Source organism: Lepus europaeus, chromosome 10, assembly GCF_033115175.1.
Source record: "Lepus europaeus isolate LE1 chromosome 10, mLepTim1.pri, whole genome shotgun sequence".
Taxonomy (NCBI): Eukaryota; Metazoa; Chordata; class Mammalia; order Lagomorpha; family Leporidae; genus Lepus; species Lepus europaeus.
The window spans coordinates 89,830,814-89,848,698 of record NC_084836.1 but is presented as its reverse complement, the minus strand read 5'-3'; positions in this window follow the sequence as shown (position 1 = coordinate 89,848,698).

The window sequence follows — 17,885 nt, the reverse complement described above, 5'->3', positions numbered from 1 at the left end:
CTTGACTCTCTACCAGTCATATGCTTTTACTGGATTGATAGTGTGTGACAGAAGTACCATTGTGCTAATCTTCAGACCAGGCCTCAAGAGGTTTTGTTCATGTCTGCATTCTTTCTTAGAACCACACTGCCATTATGAGAATTAGCTCAAGCTAGATTCCTGGAGGATGAAAGACCACATGGAACAGAGCTGAGTCTCTACTGAGGCCATCCAAGATCAGCAATCTTGCCCAATTTATCAGCTGACAGGGACATATGGTGGAGCCCAGATGAAATCAAAAGAACCAACTAACTAAACTGAGGCCAAATTATGGTTCAATGGAACCATAACCTAAATAGATGATCATTGTTTTAAGCCATGAAATTTTGGGTTGTTCATAAGGGAAGCGAAGTATAATGGATACAAGTGTTATAAAATTAATACAGCTATTCTTTTTTTTAGCTTTTATTTAATGAATATAAATTTCCAAACTACAGCTTATGGATTACAATGGCTCCCCCCAGCCCATAACTTCCCTCCCACCCGCAACCCTCCCCTTTCCCGCTCCCTCTCCCCTTCCATTCACATCAAGATTCATTTTCAATTCTCTTTATATACAGAAGATCAGTTCAGTATATATTAAGTAAAGATTTCAACAGTTTGCCCCCACATGGCAACACAAAGTGAAAAAATACTATTGGAGTACTAGTTATAGCATTAAATAACAGTGTACAGCACATTAAAGACAGAGATCCTACATATTTTTTAAAAAATTGATTAATTTTGTATGCAATTTCCAATTTAACACCAAGGTTTTTTTTTTTATTTTCAATTATCTTTATATACAGAAGATCGATTCAGTATATGCTAAGTAAAGATTTCATCAGTTTGCACCCACACAGAAACACAAAGTGTAAAAACACTGTTTTAGTACTAGTTATAGCATCACTTCACATTGGACAACACATTAAGGACAGATCCCACATGAGGCGTAAGTACACAGTGACTGCTGTTGTTGATTTAACAATTTGACACTCTTGTTCATGGCGTCAGTAATCTCCCTAGGCTCTAGTCATAAGTTGCCAAGGCTATGGAAGCCTTTAGGGTTCGCAGACTTTGATCTTATTCCGATAGGGTCATAGTCAAAGTGGAAGTTCTCTCCTCCCTTTGGAGAAAGGTACCTCCTTCTTTGATGGCCCCGTTCTTTCCACTGGGATCTCACTCGCAGAGATCTTTCATTTAGGTCTTCTTTTGCAAACTATGCTACAGATAAAGGGTTGATAACCAGAATCTACAAAGAAATCAAGAAAATCCACAACAACAAAACAAACAACCCACTTAAGAGATGGGCCAAGGACCTCAATAGACATTTTTCAAAAGAGGAAATCCAAATGGCCAACAGACACATGAAAAAATGTTCAAGATCACTAGCAATCAGAGAAATGCAAATCAAAACCACAATGAGGTTTCACCTCACCCCGGTGAGAATGGCTCACATTCAGAAATCTACCAACAATAGATGCTGGAGAGGATGTGAGGAAAAAGGGACACTAACCCACTGTTGGTGGGAATGCAAACTGGTTAAGCCACTATAGAAGTCAGTCTGGAGATTCCTCAGAAACCTGAATATAACCCTACCATACAACCCAGCCATCCTACTAATTGGAATTTACCCAAAGGAAATTAATTTGGCAAACAAAGCCATCTGCACATTAATGTTTATTGCAGCTCAATTCACAATAGCTAAGACCTGGAACCAACCCAAATGCCCATCAACAGTAGACTGGATAAAGAAATTATGGGACATGTACTCTATAGAATACTATACAGCAGTAAAAAAACAATGAAACCCGGTCATTTGCAACAAGATGGAGGAATCTGGAATACAGATATTCTTAACCTGAACTGTTGAGTATTAACATAAACGTAGTGGCTTCCTATCAATCAGATGCAGGAAAGAGAATAAGTGTGCAGTGCCAGAAACCAGATTGTATTTACTCCTTCAATGCCTTAACATATCAAAATCAAAGACTTTAAAAAGTAAATGTTGTCAGCACTGTGGCCTGGAAAGCAGTAGAAGATGGCCCAGATCCTTGGGCCTCTGCACGTGAGAGACCTGGAAGAAGCTCCTGGCTTCAGATTGGTCCAGCTCTGGCCAATGTGGCTATTTGGGGAGTTAACTAACAGTTGGAAGACTTTTCTCTCTCTGCCTCTGCCTCTCTGTAACTCTGCCTTTCAAAAAAATAAATACATCTTTTTTAAAAAATAAATAAATGTAAGCGGTAAATAATGTCAAGAAAGTTGTTTTGTCGGAAAAGGAGGACAAATTTTGTGATTCATGAGGAGGATTTATGGGTCAGTCGGGTAGCAGAAAATTCTCAGTGCTGAGCATGGGAGATAACCAATACCCTCAGGTTGCTAAATCTCAGAGCTATGTAAGACAGGCTGATGACTTGCTTAAAGGAGGCATGATGTTTATTGGAAATGAATATCAAATGAAAGTTTCATTAATTTGTGTAGTTTTTCATTCTTTACCTGTAGAACACAGCTGCCCATGGATGATGGCACCTGTTTTTTTGTTTTCATCAGTACATGCGTGGAGAATTTTCATCATTTTTTCCTGGTGGAACAGGTCTGTAGCTCCCTTCTGATTGTCAAAGCAATCATTGAAAGCCACCCCCCATCTCCAGTTAAGAATCCCTAACAGATCAGCAAATTCAAAGTGCCTATGCAGAGTGATCTATGTAGAGTGCAGACAGGTGCTTTAGGGTTTAGAGAGTGAGCACCTCTCTTGGCCCACTAGTAGAAGAGGTACTATTTATGAGTTCCATGTGAAGATAGTTTATGTGTGCCATTTCATTTAATCCTCAAGAATGCTTTGTGAGGTAGTTGCTGGTGTCTTCATTTCACAGATAAGGAGTGCAGAAGATTATGGGGCTAGTGAATCAGTTTGAGTACTTTGGTTATAAGTAACAAGAATCTAAACTCCAACTACCTTTAATAGAAGGGATTAGCTCATGTAATTGAAAAGAGAAGCAAGGTACATTAAACTCCAGTTAGTCCTGTTTCACCTTAAATTCCTTCACTCTAGGATTCAGCCTTTCTCCTTGTTTTGGATTTGTATTCCAGAATCCAGGCCTCTGAGCCATACACGTCCCATGTCCACTTCTGAATCAATCACTGTGGCTCTGAGAAAGCTAATTATCTTAGACTTAGGTTGTGGCCATCCCTAAAAAACACCATAGCAATGGCTTTGTAGTGGATGGTTTAAATGATCCAGAATTATTCTTGAAACAGTGGGCAAGGGTCATTACCATCCAAAGTCCTAAACTCCCACACAATGCAGAGGGAGGACCCAGAGGCCATTCACATCCACCTTGACTAGTAGGTGGTAGAAACAGCATTTGCACCATTTATTTTGTTCAAATCTACCCCTGTGCATTTCCCTTATGCCTACACTGTCTTCATCCTGGAAGAGGGACTTGAGCTAGACCTTAAGCGTTGTGAAATGTGAGGTGATCTTAAAGTGTTCACTAATTTGTAAGAGCTTTTGAGGTCTGGAAATGAAAAGCGTGATTGTATGTGAACTCAGAGTTAACAGTAGCAGTTGTTCTTTGGTACTTGGGTAGAGTGATTAGAAGACTAGTAGTCATTTTGTCTACTATCCTGACAATTCAGGGAATTTTTGTAAGCAGCAGTTTTTGTAAAGGAGGGGTTAAAATGACTTCTGAGACGTTGACAGACCATCTCTGATAATGCATGTTAGCAGAGGAAGACAAAGCTACAATTCAGCTGTTAGGTCTTGGTGATGTCATAAACACTTATGACAGCAGTAGAACTTTAAGATTGAATTACCTTCTTTGTACCCACTGAAGGAGCAAGACTTGCTGTGTATAACACATTGTGTAAGCTAAACAGTGTTTGGCAGATTTCACATGGCACATGGGAAGAAGGGAACTTGATCTGTGAACCCAGAAGATCATGAATATGATATACCCAGAGAAAATTTAACCCCACAAATTGCTTTGGTCTCTGATATGTAATTTTCAAATTAAATAAATTAATATGTGCTGACATTTCCCTAACCTAATCTCAAGGCATTACAGTTTGATTATTCTAATAACAAATCCTAAGTTGAGCACTTCATTATGTAACTAGTAACACTATAGTCCAATGCCATAAAACTGGTTATTGATTAAAATGCATTAATATTTGAAAGTTGAAAAGGATATAGAGGCAAGAAAATCAAATCCAGCTTATTTCTTTTCTCTTAGCAATGAAACATTTTGCAGAAACATGTACTTCATTAATTTAAATCATATAAACATAAGAAAAATATATAATAATAAAAGACAGTTACTGAATATCCTGGGTAGAGAAGATAAGGGCAGTTTATTTAGTACCTGAATTTGCAGGACAAAAATACCAGAATGAAAATGAGTAGGGCTAAAGAATATTTTTTTAAAAATTTCTTTTAATTTGATCTTCTTTTGCTATTCTATTTTTTTACTTAATATGGTGATTTTAAAATGTAAGATTTTTCCTCTCATTACTCTTTTTTCCAGAAAAATTTAGACATTAAGACTAATGATTTGTCTTAATTTATATATAGTTACTGAGAAAATATCAGATTGAGTTCAAAGCATGTTTGAATTATAGTTTTGTAGTTTTTATGAAGAATATCAAAAGGAAACTCATAAAAGCCCTTTGGCTATATTTTTAAGTTTATAGCTGGTCTGAATGAGAAATTAAATCCGAATTGAGGACACTCCAAAGATTCATCAGGGAAATACTCAAATCACTGCTGCAAAAGATTGTTCTTAAATGTTGACTGCTATCCGATGTGTACAAATTGAAAAAAAAATTGGAATTTCATTAATGTAAATCACAAAAACCTAAGAAAATTATGTAATAGTAAAAGACAGATCTGGTCATTTAAGATTGATTAATTGTAGTTCTTAACACTGGGAGACAAAGGCTTAAAAACTGTGATAAATAATAATGACTCGTTTTATCTATAGTGGCAAATCTTTGATTTTGCCTGATTATTTCTTATATACTATAAGTAAAATACACTTCATATGCTCAGAGATATATACTGATTGAACTCCTCTGAGAGCCTCCAGACATTAAAAGAAAAAGAAATCATTGGCTCAATTGCACCATTTTTTAATAAAGGAGTCATATTCTGCAAAAAAATTTTTTTTAGTTTGCAGTTTCTTGCTGTATTCACTTTCACTTTTATTGGGATACTTGTATCTTTCTCATGGTTGAATCTTCTCCTTAAAAACTTTTTTTTCCAAAGGTAGAGTTGTGGCTTGGGGTAAATTGCACTGGCTAGCCTAAACTTGGCTGAATAGTGGTGCCAACCCAAAGAGATAGAACCTGTGAATTTTTCTCCAGCCCACAAGGCCTTATCTAGTGTGAATGGAATGCAGAAGTTATTAATGATGTACTTTGAAGCCTATTGCCCCAAGGGCACTGATTCAAATCCCGCCTATACCCAAGAGGTAAGTCCTGGAAAAATGTTTTTGCAGACTGAGGGTTGTGTAGTCAATTATGTGAAATGTGTTGGTGGTTTGAGTCAAGACCTCAGCTGACCAGAGTCAATCTCACAAAAAAACCACCAATACAATTTTTACTCATGTTGGCAATACCTTGAGTAGGAGAAAGAGAGACAGAGAGAGGGAGAGAGAAAGAAAGAGAGAGAGAGACAGAGAGACAGAGACAGAGAGACAGAGGGAGAGAGAGACAGAAGGAGAGAGAGAGACAGAGAGAGAGAGAGAGAATGGGAAAGAGAGAGTATACTAAGCGCTCATCTACTCTGCTATTTCTTGTTGGCTCATGGGAGAAAATCTGCATTTTGGAAGACTCTCAAATCCAGCTCAGAAGAAATAAAAATGCCTAGTTCCAGGGTATTAATTGTCAGAGTAGTTTATTGAAATTGAAAGTTTTATAATGCAGCTCCTGGGTATGCAAAGATTTGAACCAGTAGGTTTTAGTCAGAACTGAGTTTTACACAGCTAAATAATGCTTTGGTTTTTATAGATTCTCAGATATTGAGGGGTAAGGTAGAGCAAATCAAATCATAGGTTCTTAAATGAGTAGACATCTAGTCTTGAGGCAACTATGAGAAATAATCTTTCTTAAAAAGGTAGCTAAATTTAGAATTGTGAAAATTCTTGAAATGAAAAGACTTATCATCACTTAATACAACAAACCTATAAGGGAGTTGTTATTTTATTTTTCAAAGGAAGAGTTGAAAAGCATTTGACCAACTTCACACACAAAACAGCACTAGATTTAGAATCCAGTTTTCTAAATGCCTCTATGAAGCGTGCGTCCCTCCCCCCTCTCCACACCCATCACCCTCCTCCCCTTTGGCTCTTCTCTTTTTCTCTTCTCTCTTCTCACAGGTGGTGCTGTTCACTGCAGTGTGGGAAGCAGCAAATGGGACAAGTTTGCTGAGAATGTGAAGGAATAGTTACAGATACTGGGGTTTGAGGTGTCATCGAGATATCCAGGTTGTTAGATACCTGGGTCTAGAGATGAGACTGGGAATACAGACTGCATAATGGACTTCAGCTTTCATTGCTGTACCTGAAAGTTAACAGTATTGTAAGCCTGAAGTATATAATGCACCTTCCAGTGGTGGAAGAATGCAGGTCAAGGGCAATGTTTCATATTTTAATCCTCTTTCTCCTCAGAAGATCTACCAGTTGCAGTTGTAAGAAGTTCTGGAGGGCAATAGCCAGGAGGTGTGGAAGACAAAAAAAAAAAAGGCTGGTAATTTCTTTTTGGCAATTGGGACTAGAAATGAAATAGAAATGAAAGTCTAGAATAACATATTGCCTTAAAGAACTGTAGAAACTAGAGCAATGATCTAGTGTGCAAATAGATACAAGATGGTGAACAACTGGGTTTAAGAGGGTGACAAAATAATATTAGCCATCATGCACAAAATGTTCATTATGAATCAGCGCACTTGAGTAGTTATCAGAGAATGCAGAAGTCAGGTAAATTTTAGAATATATATCGGGGAATGTAATGTAAGTCATTATTAAAAGCACATTTAAATACCATATAAACTTTAGAGAACTTGATATGCACACAACTATTGTATGAACTGCTTTAGAAAATATAAGATGCTATAATATTAGTCTATCAAAGGCAATAGTTGGGGTTTGAGTATTGGATATCGAACAGTATCAGCTAGTATCTGCTACTGATTCTATTTGCTTAGTTAGTAGCCTGCTTGTGAAATAGTTTTAGATGTTTTGCCATTGAAGCTGACCAAGTTGTATGGGCTAGAACACAGTTGCTTCCCAAACATAAGGGGACTTCAAAATGGGGAAAAAAATAGGTAAGTCTACTTTGGTGGAAAAAGTTTTAAAATTCATGCATAGTTTTTTCACAATACACATTTCTGTGAATTCTTCGAATACCCTTCATATTTCTACCATGCCTTTTAATTCTAGGTGCCTTGAATTTATGAACTTTACTTGACTTATTTTAATATTTAATTTGAGTTAATGAGCAATCAAGTTGGCATCATGAGCTTCCAATAGTAATTAAGGACATATTGGATATAAACCAGCTAATAAAAATTCTTGCTAAAGAAGACCAGTTGCTTTTGTTTTGCAAAGATCCTTCATATTATCCCAGGAGGCCATGCAAGCTTTAAGAGCCACCATGATGTATTGCAGAAAATGTGTTATTAATTTGAAAGGCTTTAAATGCATATTATTAACCTAACAGGCCATATGGTCACCATGGAAATACTTTACATTATCTCATCTGAAAATTGTTTTTATTGTAAAAGATATCATTTGCTCTCAGGTAAATGCCAGAAATTTGTAAACACATTGACTGGAAAACATCATTCTTTAAAACCACTGCTATGGTCATGGGTGTATGGGGAAAACCCTCAAGGATTTTGATACTAACTGAAAAAAAGATGAGGGAAATTTCATAAGCTTTATCATATCTTTTTATTTGTCAACTTTATGACTAGGGCTGCCCATATTGCAAACTACTTCCAATAATTATTAGTCATAAAGGAGAAATAAATGGTTGATTTTATTCTCTAAGTTATAGTTTTTTTTTAAGATTTATTTATTTTACTTGAAACTTAGAGTTACACAAAATGAGAAGAGGGAGAGGGAGAGGGAGAGGGAGGGAAAGAGAGAGAGAGAGAGAGAGACAGGTCTTCCATCCGATGGTTCACTCCCCATTGACCACAACGGCTGAAGCTGCGCCAATCTGAAGCCAGGAGCCAGAAGCTTCTTCCGGGTCTCCCAAGCAGATGCAGGGGCCCAAGGACTTGTGCCATCTTTTACTGCTTTCCCAGGCCATAGCAGAGAGCTGGATTGGAAATGGAACAGCTAGGTTTCAAACCAGCGCCCATATGGGATGCCGGCTCTTAAGGCCAGGGTGTTAACCTGCTGCGCCACAGCACTGGCCTCTCTAAATTATAGTTAATGCCTGGTATAAAACATTTTAAGCCAGTTATTTGGGTAGCCTATGAACATATTACCTGAAAAAATATATTTTAGTATAAATATGCATATGTATATGCTTTAAAGAAATACGTGTATCTCTTCACTTTGCTGAAGCATTCTATCAAATGCTTCAAGGTTGACTTTAAAACCCATACTATTTAGAAACTTCATTACAATAATATTTACACATTTCATTGACTTTAATGATTATTCACTGAGATGAACTATGTGCTTAGCATTTTTTGCCATAGTTCTAAATCTGGGCAGCAAACATAACTGCTGGGATAATAATGAGTTTAAACTTTATAGAATAGAGAAAGCTATGACATATTGAAAATAAGATAACACTTCAATATACAGAAAGGAAATGGAATGTAAGATTATCTAGTAATACAATAAAGTAGAATATAATACTAACTTTTTTCCTCCTAACCATTAACTACATTTCTGTTTGTTAAAAATTTAAATACATTAATACTTAGAGCCTCTATTCAAAAGATCTCTAAAATGTATTCTTCTGTAAAGAATGCTTCTTATATCATGACATTTCAGTATACTAAAGCACCATCAAAAGTGCTCTATGATGGGTAATTAATGATACTGCTTTTTATTTCTAAAGATGACTAATACACACACACACACACACACAAGTTTCCAAATCTGCCTTTTGTATACCTGTTCATCATTTTACTGGGATTGGGTTTTCTTTTTCCTCTTTTCTTCCAAAAGTTACCTCGCTCTTTCTTTCCTCTGTCTCCTTCTTCCTCCCGCTCCTATCTTCCCTCTCTCCATGTCTCTTCCCAACATTTTACTCTGATTTTGGAGGGGAGGAGGGAGATTGTTTCCAAATTATTGTGCATGCTGAAGAACAAAAGGTAATGCTCCTCTCTGAAAATAAATAGGAGAAAATGGTACATCAGTTGACATTGAATAATATCAGTTCCATTTCTTGCTGTAGTTTCCTTAATATGAGACAGGAGCTTTACAGGTTGAGAAATGATGGAATGTGACCATGCACAGCTGAGGGTCCCTCAGCTGGCTCTCCAGGATTTGGGTATCTTAGAAAATTGTTCCTCACTGTAAGTTATTCATATCTAGTCAGGTACCTATTTGATTGTACATAGAAGGGGATGAAGAGCAAATGGCTTGATAACCTGCTAGAACAATAAGCATTTTCTAGAGCATAGTATAATAGATATAACACTTTGATTTTGTTAATCCCTAACACAGCCTTTCCAGTTAAATGTTATTTCCTTTTCCGTCATATAAGTGAATGAAAATGAGTCTCTGAGATATTAGGCAACCTTATTACTGTCATAACCATGTGTAGTTCAGGCACTCATCTATTGATGATATTGCCAATGGAGTTTTTAAAATAAATTGTGTTATTCATTTATTTTTATTTTATTTGAAAGGCAGAGAGACAAGAGGCAGACACAGAGAAACATTTTCTACCACTAGTTCACTCCCCAAGTTCCCACAGTAGCCAGGGCATGGCCAGGCTATAGCTAGGAGCCACAAACTCAGTGAGGGTCTCCCAAGTGGTTGTAAGGTCCTTAAATATTTAGCCATCATCTACTGCTTCCCAAGGTGTGTGTAAGCAGCAAGGTGGGTAAGAAGCAGAATAGCAAGGCCTTGAACCTGGCATTCTGATATGGGATGTGGCTATCCCAAGTGGTTATTTAACCACTGCGCTAAATGCTTACTCATGGCAATGGATTTTTAACAGAATAAAAATTGTTCTTAGGGAAAAATGCTTTTATTATATTAAATTGTGGCTGGATTTATGGTGCAGTTGGTTAAGTCCTCATCTGTGATGCTGGCATCCCATATGACTGCTGGTTCAAGTCCTGAGTGCACTACTTCCAATCCAGTTCCAGGCTAATGTGCCTGAGAAAGCAGAAGATGATGACTCATATACTTGAGCTTCTACTATCCACATAGAAGACCTAGATAGAGTTCCTGGCTTTGGCTTCAGCCTGACTCAACCCTGGCACTTGTGGCCAGTTGGGGAATGAACCAGCAGATGGAAGATCTCTTTTTCTCTCTCTGTCTCTCCCTTTATCTCTGTAATTACTTTTCACAAAAATAAATAAATCTTAAATAAGAATTGAAGCAGCCAGAGAGAGCTGTGGTGTAGTGGGTAAAACCACCACCTGCAGTGCTGGCATCTCATATGGGCGCTGGTTCAAGTCCTGGCTGCTCCACTTCCGATCCAGTGCTCTGCTGTGGCCTGGGAAAGCAATGCAAGATGGCCCAAGTCCTTGGGTCCCTGCACCCACTTGGGAGACCTGGAAGAAGCTCCTGGCTCTTGTTTTTGGATCTGAGCAGCTCCTGCTGTTGGGACCATCTTGGGAGTGAATCAGTCAATGGAAGACTCCCTCTCTCTCTCTCTCTCTCTCTCTCTCTCTCTGCCTGCCTCTGCCTCTCTGGAACTTTGCCTTTCAAATAAATAAATAATTAATTAATTAAAAAATAATTAAATTAAAAGAATAGCCAGCAACATTTAATTAAATAGCAAGACACAACCAAACAAACTTCACATCTGCAAATATACTGTTGTGTGCTAAGTTTTATAATAGAGAGACAAGCGCCTAGTAGATTTTCATCAGCAACTTTTCATTCCACATACATTCCATGTGAAGGATTCTTTGGAGTAATGTTAAGCATATGGCGGCACCACTGTGATAGTTTAATATCTTCAGCTTGCTTAATTAACCTCATTTCTGTTTATTTTCATATGACATAAAAATATCCAAGTAGAACTGCAAAGCTAAGCACAACACCTTGATATGAGTAAATATGCAGATACTTATTGCATGTACCTGGTGTATGCCTATGTTCAATCAATATCCCTGAGGATGGTACTTGTTGTCTTGAGATAATACCTGTGGTTCAATTTTATTTAAAGAATTAGAAAGTTGACACTTAACAAAATATATCCAAATACTAACTTTTTAATGAGGAAAAGCAGTGCCAATTCTCTCATCTACAATCTTCTATTCAGCCAAATAGATCATTTAATTGACCATTAGACTAAATAAAAGTGTTTTAAACTAAAGAAAATATCAGTTTTAAATAATTTTGCATTTTCTGAGCTAGTCTTTGTAAGTAAAACATTGCTCATTATTGATAGAATCAAAACATTCTAATGAGTGATGGAATTTTTGTTCTCCACTTAAATATCTTATTCATACCTAGACAAAAAACATCATTGTCTTGATTCATATAGAAAATATACATTTATTTTGTTTGAAAAATGGGGAAATAAACTCCTATTTTGACCTTCTCTTTGTTGTTCCAGCTGTGTGTCATTGATGCTGGCATGACTGGCCATGGGAAGGTGTAATGAGGCAAGACCGGGATTGTAACAATTATTAACCTACAAATATGCTATAGTGAAGTCAATGCAAACCAGAATGACACTTCTAAAGAGTTCAGGAAATAGCACTTGTGTTTGAACTTCTCATTTTATTAAGTTGTTTTGATGAATATAGGAGAAATGAATAACTTTTACGTATAAAGAATGACCTAGTGTCATTAATTGGGTATTTCACATGGGCTGATAGATTGGACTTCCTCCTCCCTTTTGGTAGTAATTTATTTAGCTGGGAAAACTTGGGTTCGGTGCAGCATCTGGTTTTCAGTGATATCCTGCTGGTCTTATCCAATTTTCCAGCTGGGAGCATGAGGCACAGGGAGGTCGAACGACTTGCCTAAAGGTCACCTGGTAGCTCAACTGGGATTATAACTCAAAATCTTTCTGATTTTCCCATCCTTTGCTCACTGGACCACAAAACTCCCTTGATCCCATCTTCTCAAGCTTGCCTGAGCAGGAAGCAAATGCTTAGACCTATGGAAAAAAAATCTCAAATTAAATACTGGCCACTACCATCTTCTTAAAAAAGTGTTAGACTTACATAATTGTGGCTCTAAGGAGCTATCTTGTTTTCATTCTAACACCTGAACACCTGAGCAGATTTCTGTCAATTGGAGTGTTGTCTTTTGCCGTGTGGTCAACTTGGGAAGATCCATATTTTGTCATTGTTCAGATGCCACTTTTGGTTAAAACATTTTGAGAACTCCAATGATATGATGATGCCCCGGGCAGGAGAATAGGACTACCTGGATATACAATGGGTCTTGCTCATGTTATTCCCAGTCACATGACACTTTACCTTGCCATGTGCTATGAAACCAACTGGCCCATCCTATGTTAGAACTTTTGGGCTGCTGCTTCCCTCAGCTTGAAAAGTCTCCCTGTGATGTTTCTCATGATCGGCAGCTTTTTGTCAATTAGGTCTTAGTAGGAACGATACTTTCTTAGAGAAAGTCCTGATCCAACCTCCTTTTTTTTTTTTTTAATCTGATGTCCTCATTTTGTCTACACTCCATTTATTAACATTTAAATTTTTTGCTGATTTCATTTTCTTTTTATTCTCTGGGCCCTTATCCTGAGTATAAGAATCAGACCTGTGTTGATAACAAGTGAATCTCAGACAATGGTTGATATGGTAGAAGCTCAATAAACATTTACTGAAAGAATGAATAGCCATCCCTGATGAAAGAAGGATTCTCTTTTTCCTTTCTTTATTATCATCAAGGAGTTTCAAGGGGATGCCTATGGGGTAGTGAGGGTGGATGGAGATGACCCTTAGTCAGCCAGCCAGATCAGGTGAATTAACCTTGAAGGTCAACAGGATGACGGATGACAGCTGTGTCTGTCAGATCACCCTCTCATCCGTAGCTTCACTCTTGGAATTATCCTTGAGCTAGGCTTGTGACCAATGAAGGAAAATATGTCTTGCTATATTTATACTCATACTTCATTTTTTATTTAAATTTACACTGTCCACTTTCATCACCTACACCATTTACAATAATTGAAATGTGATGCTGCTTGGTTGCTTCCAAAAGTCAAATCCATACTCAGACACTGACTAATATGCAGAACATTGAATATGAGATATCTCACACCTGAAAAACAATTCCTCAAGTTTTTGTGTCAGTGGACATAAAATAATATAATAAAATAACAATAATATGCCAAAATCTTCCAGGGTGATACCATTGAGTAAATAAGTCTTACTAAAATGTTTATGATTGTCAAAGGTTTTAAGAATTCAGCCCAATTATTTTCCAGACTTGTATGATATTTGTGACTTCTGAGAGGAAATGAAACTCTATGGCTCATAAATTCCTGTTGGCTGGTGACTCTACACATATGCTATGCCCCCTTTATAACCTGAAAGTCTAGTCATCATTTTATAGATGAGGAAACAGGGCCAGAGAGTGAGTTAATCAGAGGGACGTCTGAGTTATTCTGATATCCTGGTGAGTATCTGAGACATCATGCAAGAAGGGCGCAGGCACCTGTTTACTCTGTTATTGCTACTATGAATGTTCTATAGAGGTCCTTCCTATAGGTACTAGCCATTTTGCCAGCAAACATGTGAAAGGGTAGGAAGCCACTGCATGAAAAGTCTGTATGGCTGCGTTGAGAAGTGTATGTCAATGACCCTAGGCAGTGAGCAGTTTCCCTCTCACTTGACAAGAAGTGCTTTGGAGACATGTTGAGCTCAACAGGATAGGATGGGAGGCAGGGTGACAGGGGTACCTGTGTTGCCATTCTTCAGGATATTTTATTGTAGTTAAAAAGCAACTGATGTAGTCTTTCATTGATTGCATATTACCCCTCTTTCTGGACATCCCAGCTAAAAGAGATCTCATTCAGAGTAAGGCAAACAGTTGCTACCATCACATCAACTTCTGATCTCCTGTGACAATTTATAATTACCTGATTGAGTGAAGTCAAGACTCAAATTTGTGTTATCAATAAAAGGAAGTACCTAGCAAACTATCAGAATTGAAGAAGTATTTCAATTGACTTTTTCAGCCAGCGCCGCGGCTCACTTGGCTAATCCTCTGCCTGTGGCGCCGGCACCCCGGGGGTTCTAGTCCTGGCTGGGGCGCTAGATTCTGTCCCGGTTGCTCCTCTTCCAGTCCAGCTCTCTGCTGTGGCCCGGGAAGGCAGTGGAAGATGGACCAGGTCCTTGGGTCCCTGCACCTGCATGGGAGACCAGGAGGAAGCACCTGGCTCCTGGCTTCGGATCGGCATAGCACGCTGGCTATAGCAGCCATTTGGGGGGTGAACCAGCGGAAGGAAGACCTTTCTCTCTGTCTCTCTCTCTCTCTCACTGTCTAACTCTGCCTGTCAAAAATAAAAAAATTAAATAAAAAAACAATTGACTTTTTCCTTTATCTACATATTTCATGACATAAATGCCTTGAAGATTCTTCTGATTCTTTCAGACTGCACCCCTTCATTTAAAAAAAATGTGGTAAAGAATTGGTTCCTTGAGTGACCCAGTCATGACCTTGGCTTCCAACAATTCTTTTGTTTTTATCACCTAAAGAGGTAGATTATGCTCAGACTCTCTCTGGAAAAGTCAGAAAAGCTCTCATTGGTAGGGTTGATATTGAGAAAACAGGATGTCCCATCAAGGCATTTCTTTGTTTTGAGTTAACAGAAATGTGATCTTTTTTTCTCTTTTTTTCAAGTTGTATTAAAGCACCTCCCAATGTTTCAAGCCCCCAGAGAGTCATACAGTTTGGGTCATTAAACTGATGACGGAAAACCTAACTGGGGATTGTTTTAAAATTCAGGCAAATGACTATATTCAGAAAATAAACTGCAGACTCAATTCAAACAGAACACATTGAAACATGTAGGATAGCCTCAAAGAAAGGAAGTAGATTGATTAAGATTCATTGTCTAGTATCATTACCTGGATCGCATACTTTGTAATTTATTTCTGAGAGATGATTTTGTGGCATCCTTCCATCTATTCAGAAAAATTACCTCTGGGGAAGACATTGATAACTCCTCATGTAGGTGATGTCTGACTTTCCCTTTCCTTTCAGATCAAAGATTCTGTAGGCCACTTTTCTATTATTGATCATGTTGACATTAGGAGAAATCTCAAGATGAAGGAAGGAATTTGTGAATAGAGCTACTGAATGAAAGCCAAGTCATAACATCAAGTATGTGTGTTCAGTCAGAATCTAATTAACAATGTTTTGAAACATGTTATCTTTGTAACATCATGGGAAATTTCTTTTTCATTGCCTGAGAGGTAAACAACTTGATTCCTAGGGATAACTTTTATACTGTTTTTCCTATAAAGAAATATACTTTTCTTTTCCAAAGAAGGACTGTTTTAGTTATTTGAATTTCTGAGAAATAATTAGGGAATGTAACAATAAATGATTCTGGTCTGATTCTATTCACTTCTTCCTTCATCCAGCATCTTTACTTGTTGCCTAGTATGTGTAGTAGTGAAATATAGGATATTATACAACTTGGATATCAAGTGGTAGAAACAAACATGATTTGGAAATTATTTTTTTGGAAGTAGAACTAGCAATACTTTTAGCATTGTCTGAGTGTGGCCTCAAAATTAATATGTTGAAATTTAATTCCAAGTGCGACAGTATTAAGGGGTAGGTCCTTTAGGAGGTGAATAGCATCCTTACAAAAGAGTTGTAAAACAGATGCTCACCCTTCTACCCTTCTCCGCTTTGTGCCTTCCACCAAATGAGGATGTGGTATTTGTGTGCTTCAGATGTTAAAACAACCAGGAAGCCAACTAGGAAGCACAAACTGGGTCCTCAGCAGACAGGGCCTTGATCTTGGCCTTCTCAATCTCCAGAACTCTAAAAATTCTATTTCTGTTTTTACCCAATCTCAGGCATTAAAGGCAGTCATGTCTAGGATATTAGTTTGTATAGACCCACACTTGGCATCTCCTGAGATCGTATGAACACTATGATTACCTTTTCCAGGGAAGAGTAAAGTAGATTTTCAAGTGTCAAGATGACTATGATTGAGGCTGGCACTGTGGTGCAGTGGGTTAAATCCTGATGGGTTCAGGAGTGATTGCTGCCTGGTTGATTGTCCAGTTAAATTGAGTGATCTTTTAAAAGTTGGCATTGTAAATAAAACAACTTCCAAAAAGTTTTCTGAAATAGAATTAAAAAAAATAAAATAAAATAAATCCTGATGGGTTCATTACATTCCCTAGTGGAGTGTCCCTTCAAGTTCTTACTCCTCTACTTCTGACCCAGTTTCATGCTAATAGACCTGTAAAGGCAGTGAATGATGGTCTCAGTACTTGGGTTCTTGCTGCTTATGTGAGAGACCCAAATGGAGTTGTAGAACTTCTGGCTTCCACCTGACCTTGCCCTGGCAGACATTTGGGGAGTCAGCCAGTGGACAGAAGTGTGGTCATTCTCTTTGTCTGTCTATCTGTCTCTTTCTCTCTCTAGCTTTCAAATAAACAAATAGATCATTTTTTTTTAAAAAAGATGACTATGATACTCTTATTCTTATTGCCCCAGATTCTGTGTAGAATAAATATGGGGGACAATGAAAGGACCACTTAAATTTATCCACTTCTATAAGCAAAAATACCCTCCTCAAATCTGGGTAGAGGTATTCTACTTTTTTGCAGTCTTGAAATGTCAAGAGAGAGATATCTGAAAAGGGTAGGAAAAGGGGGTGAGTAGGAGAGAAACTCAAACATTAATAGGGAATAGAATTTCTCTTGCACTGGCTACAATACATATGTTTGTTAAAAAGCAAGAGGCGGGGAAGACATGCATGCCTGATGTTGAAGAAAAGCCTGTTTGTGCCGCATACACTGGAGAAATTGTTCAGGAACAGTTCATCCATGTGAAAATATGACCCATGTCATTTTGCCAGGGTTGTTAAGGCACCGAGCTGCTGAGTAAGGCCTGATTGGGTAAATTCAAGATCTTGGGGGTGTACATACTTCCTTGTGCCCAGTTTTTCTAAGATGCAAAAAGAAAAAAAATGTCAGTGGAAATAAGGTTACAGAGTGCCACTTGCGTGGGCGAGACAGGGTCTCAAAAGGGTGGGAACCAGCCGGATCTCCGACATGGCCCATTCTTTTAGAGTCTTCCCCATTTTCTTAGTGGACAAAATGAGAAATAGAGAATAAATGCCCTCCACTAGTGGCAAGAAGAGAACAGTGGTATTTAGAGACGGGGAAGAGGGAAAGGTTACACATCATTTTTGAAATGAATTTCCCATTCTCTTTTGACTATTGTCATATTCATGCTTCAGAAACTCCCAAAATGTCTGGAGATAAAATTCAAATCATTTGTTGTGAAAATAAATGGCTTTTTAGAGGAGCTTAGAGGACATGAAAGTGACATTTCAAAGAATAAATACACAAAGGCAGACAAGAAATACTGTGTAATGGACAAGTTCTTTCTCTTAATACTTTGGGAGGATTTCATGAAGTTTTAGGACTTCATACCTGAATGCAACATAACTAATAAAAAAAACAAATTACACAAGTCATTATGTAGCTCTTTTTG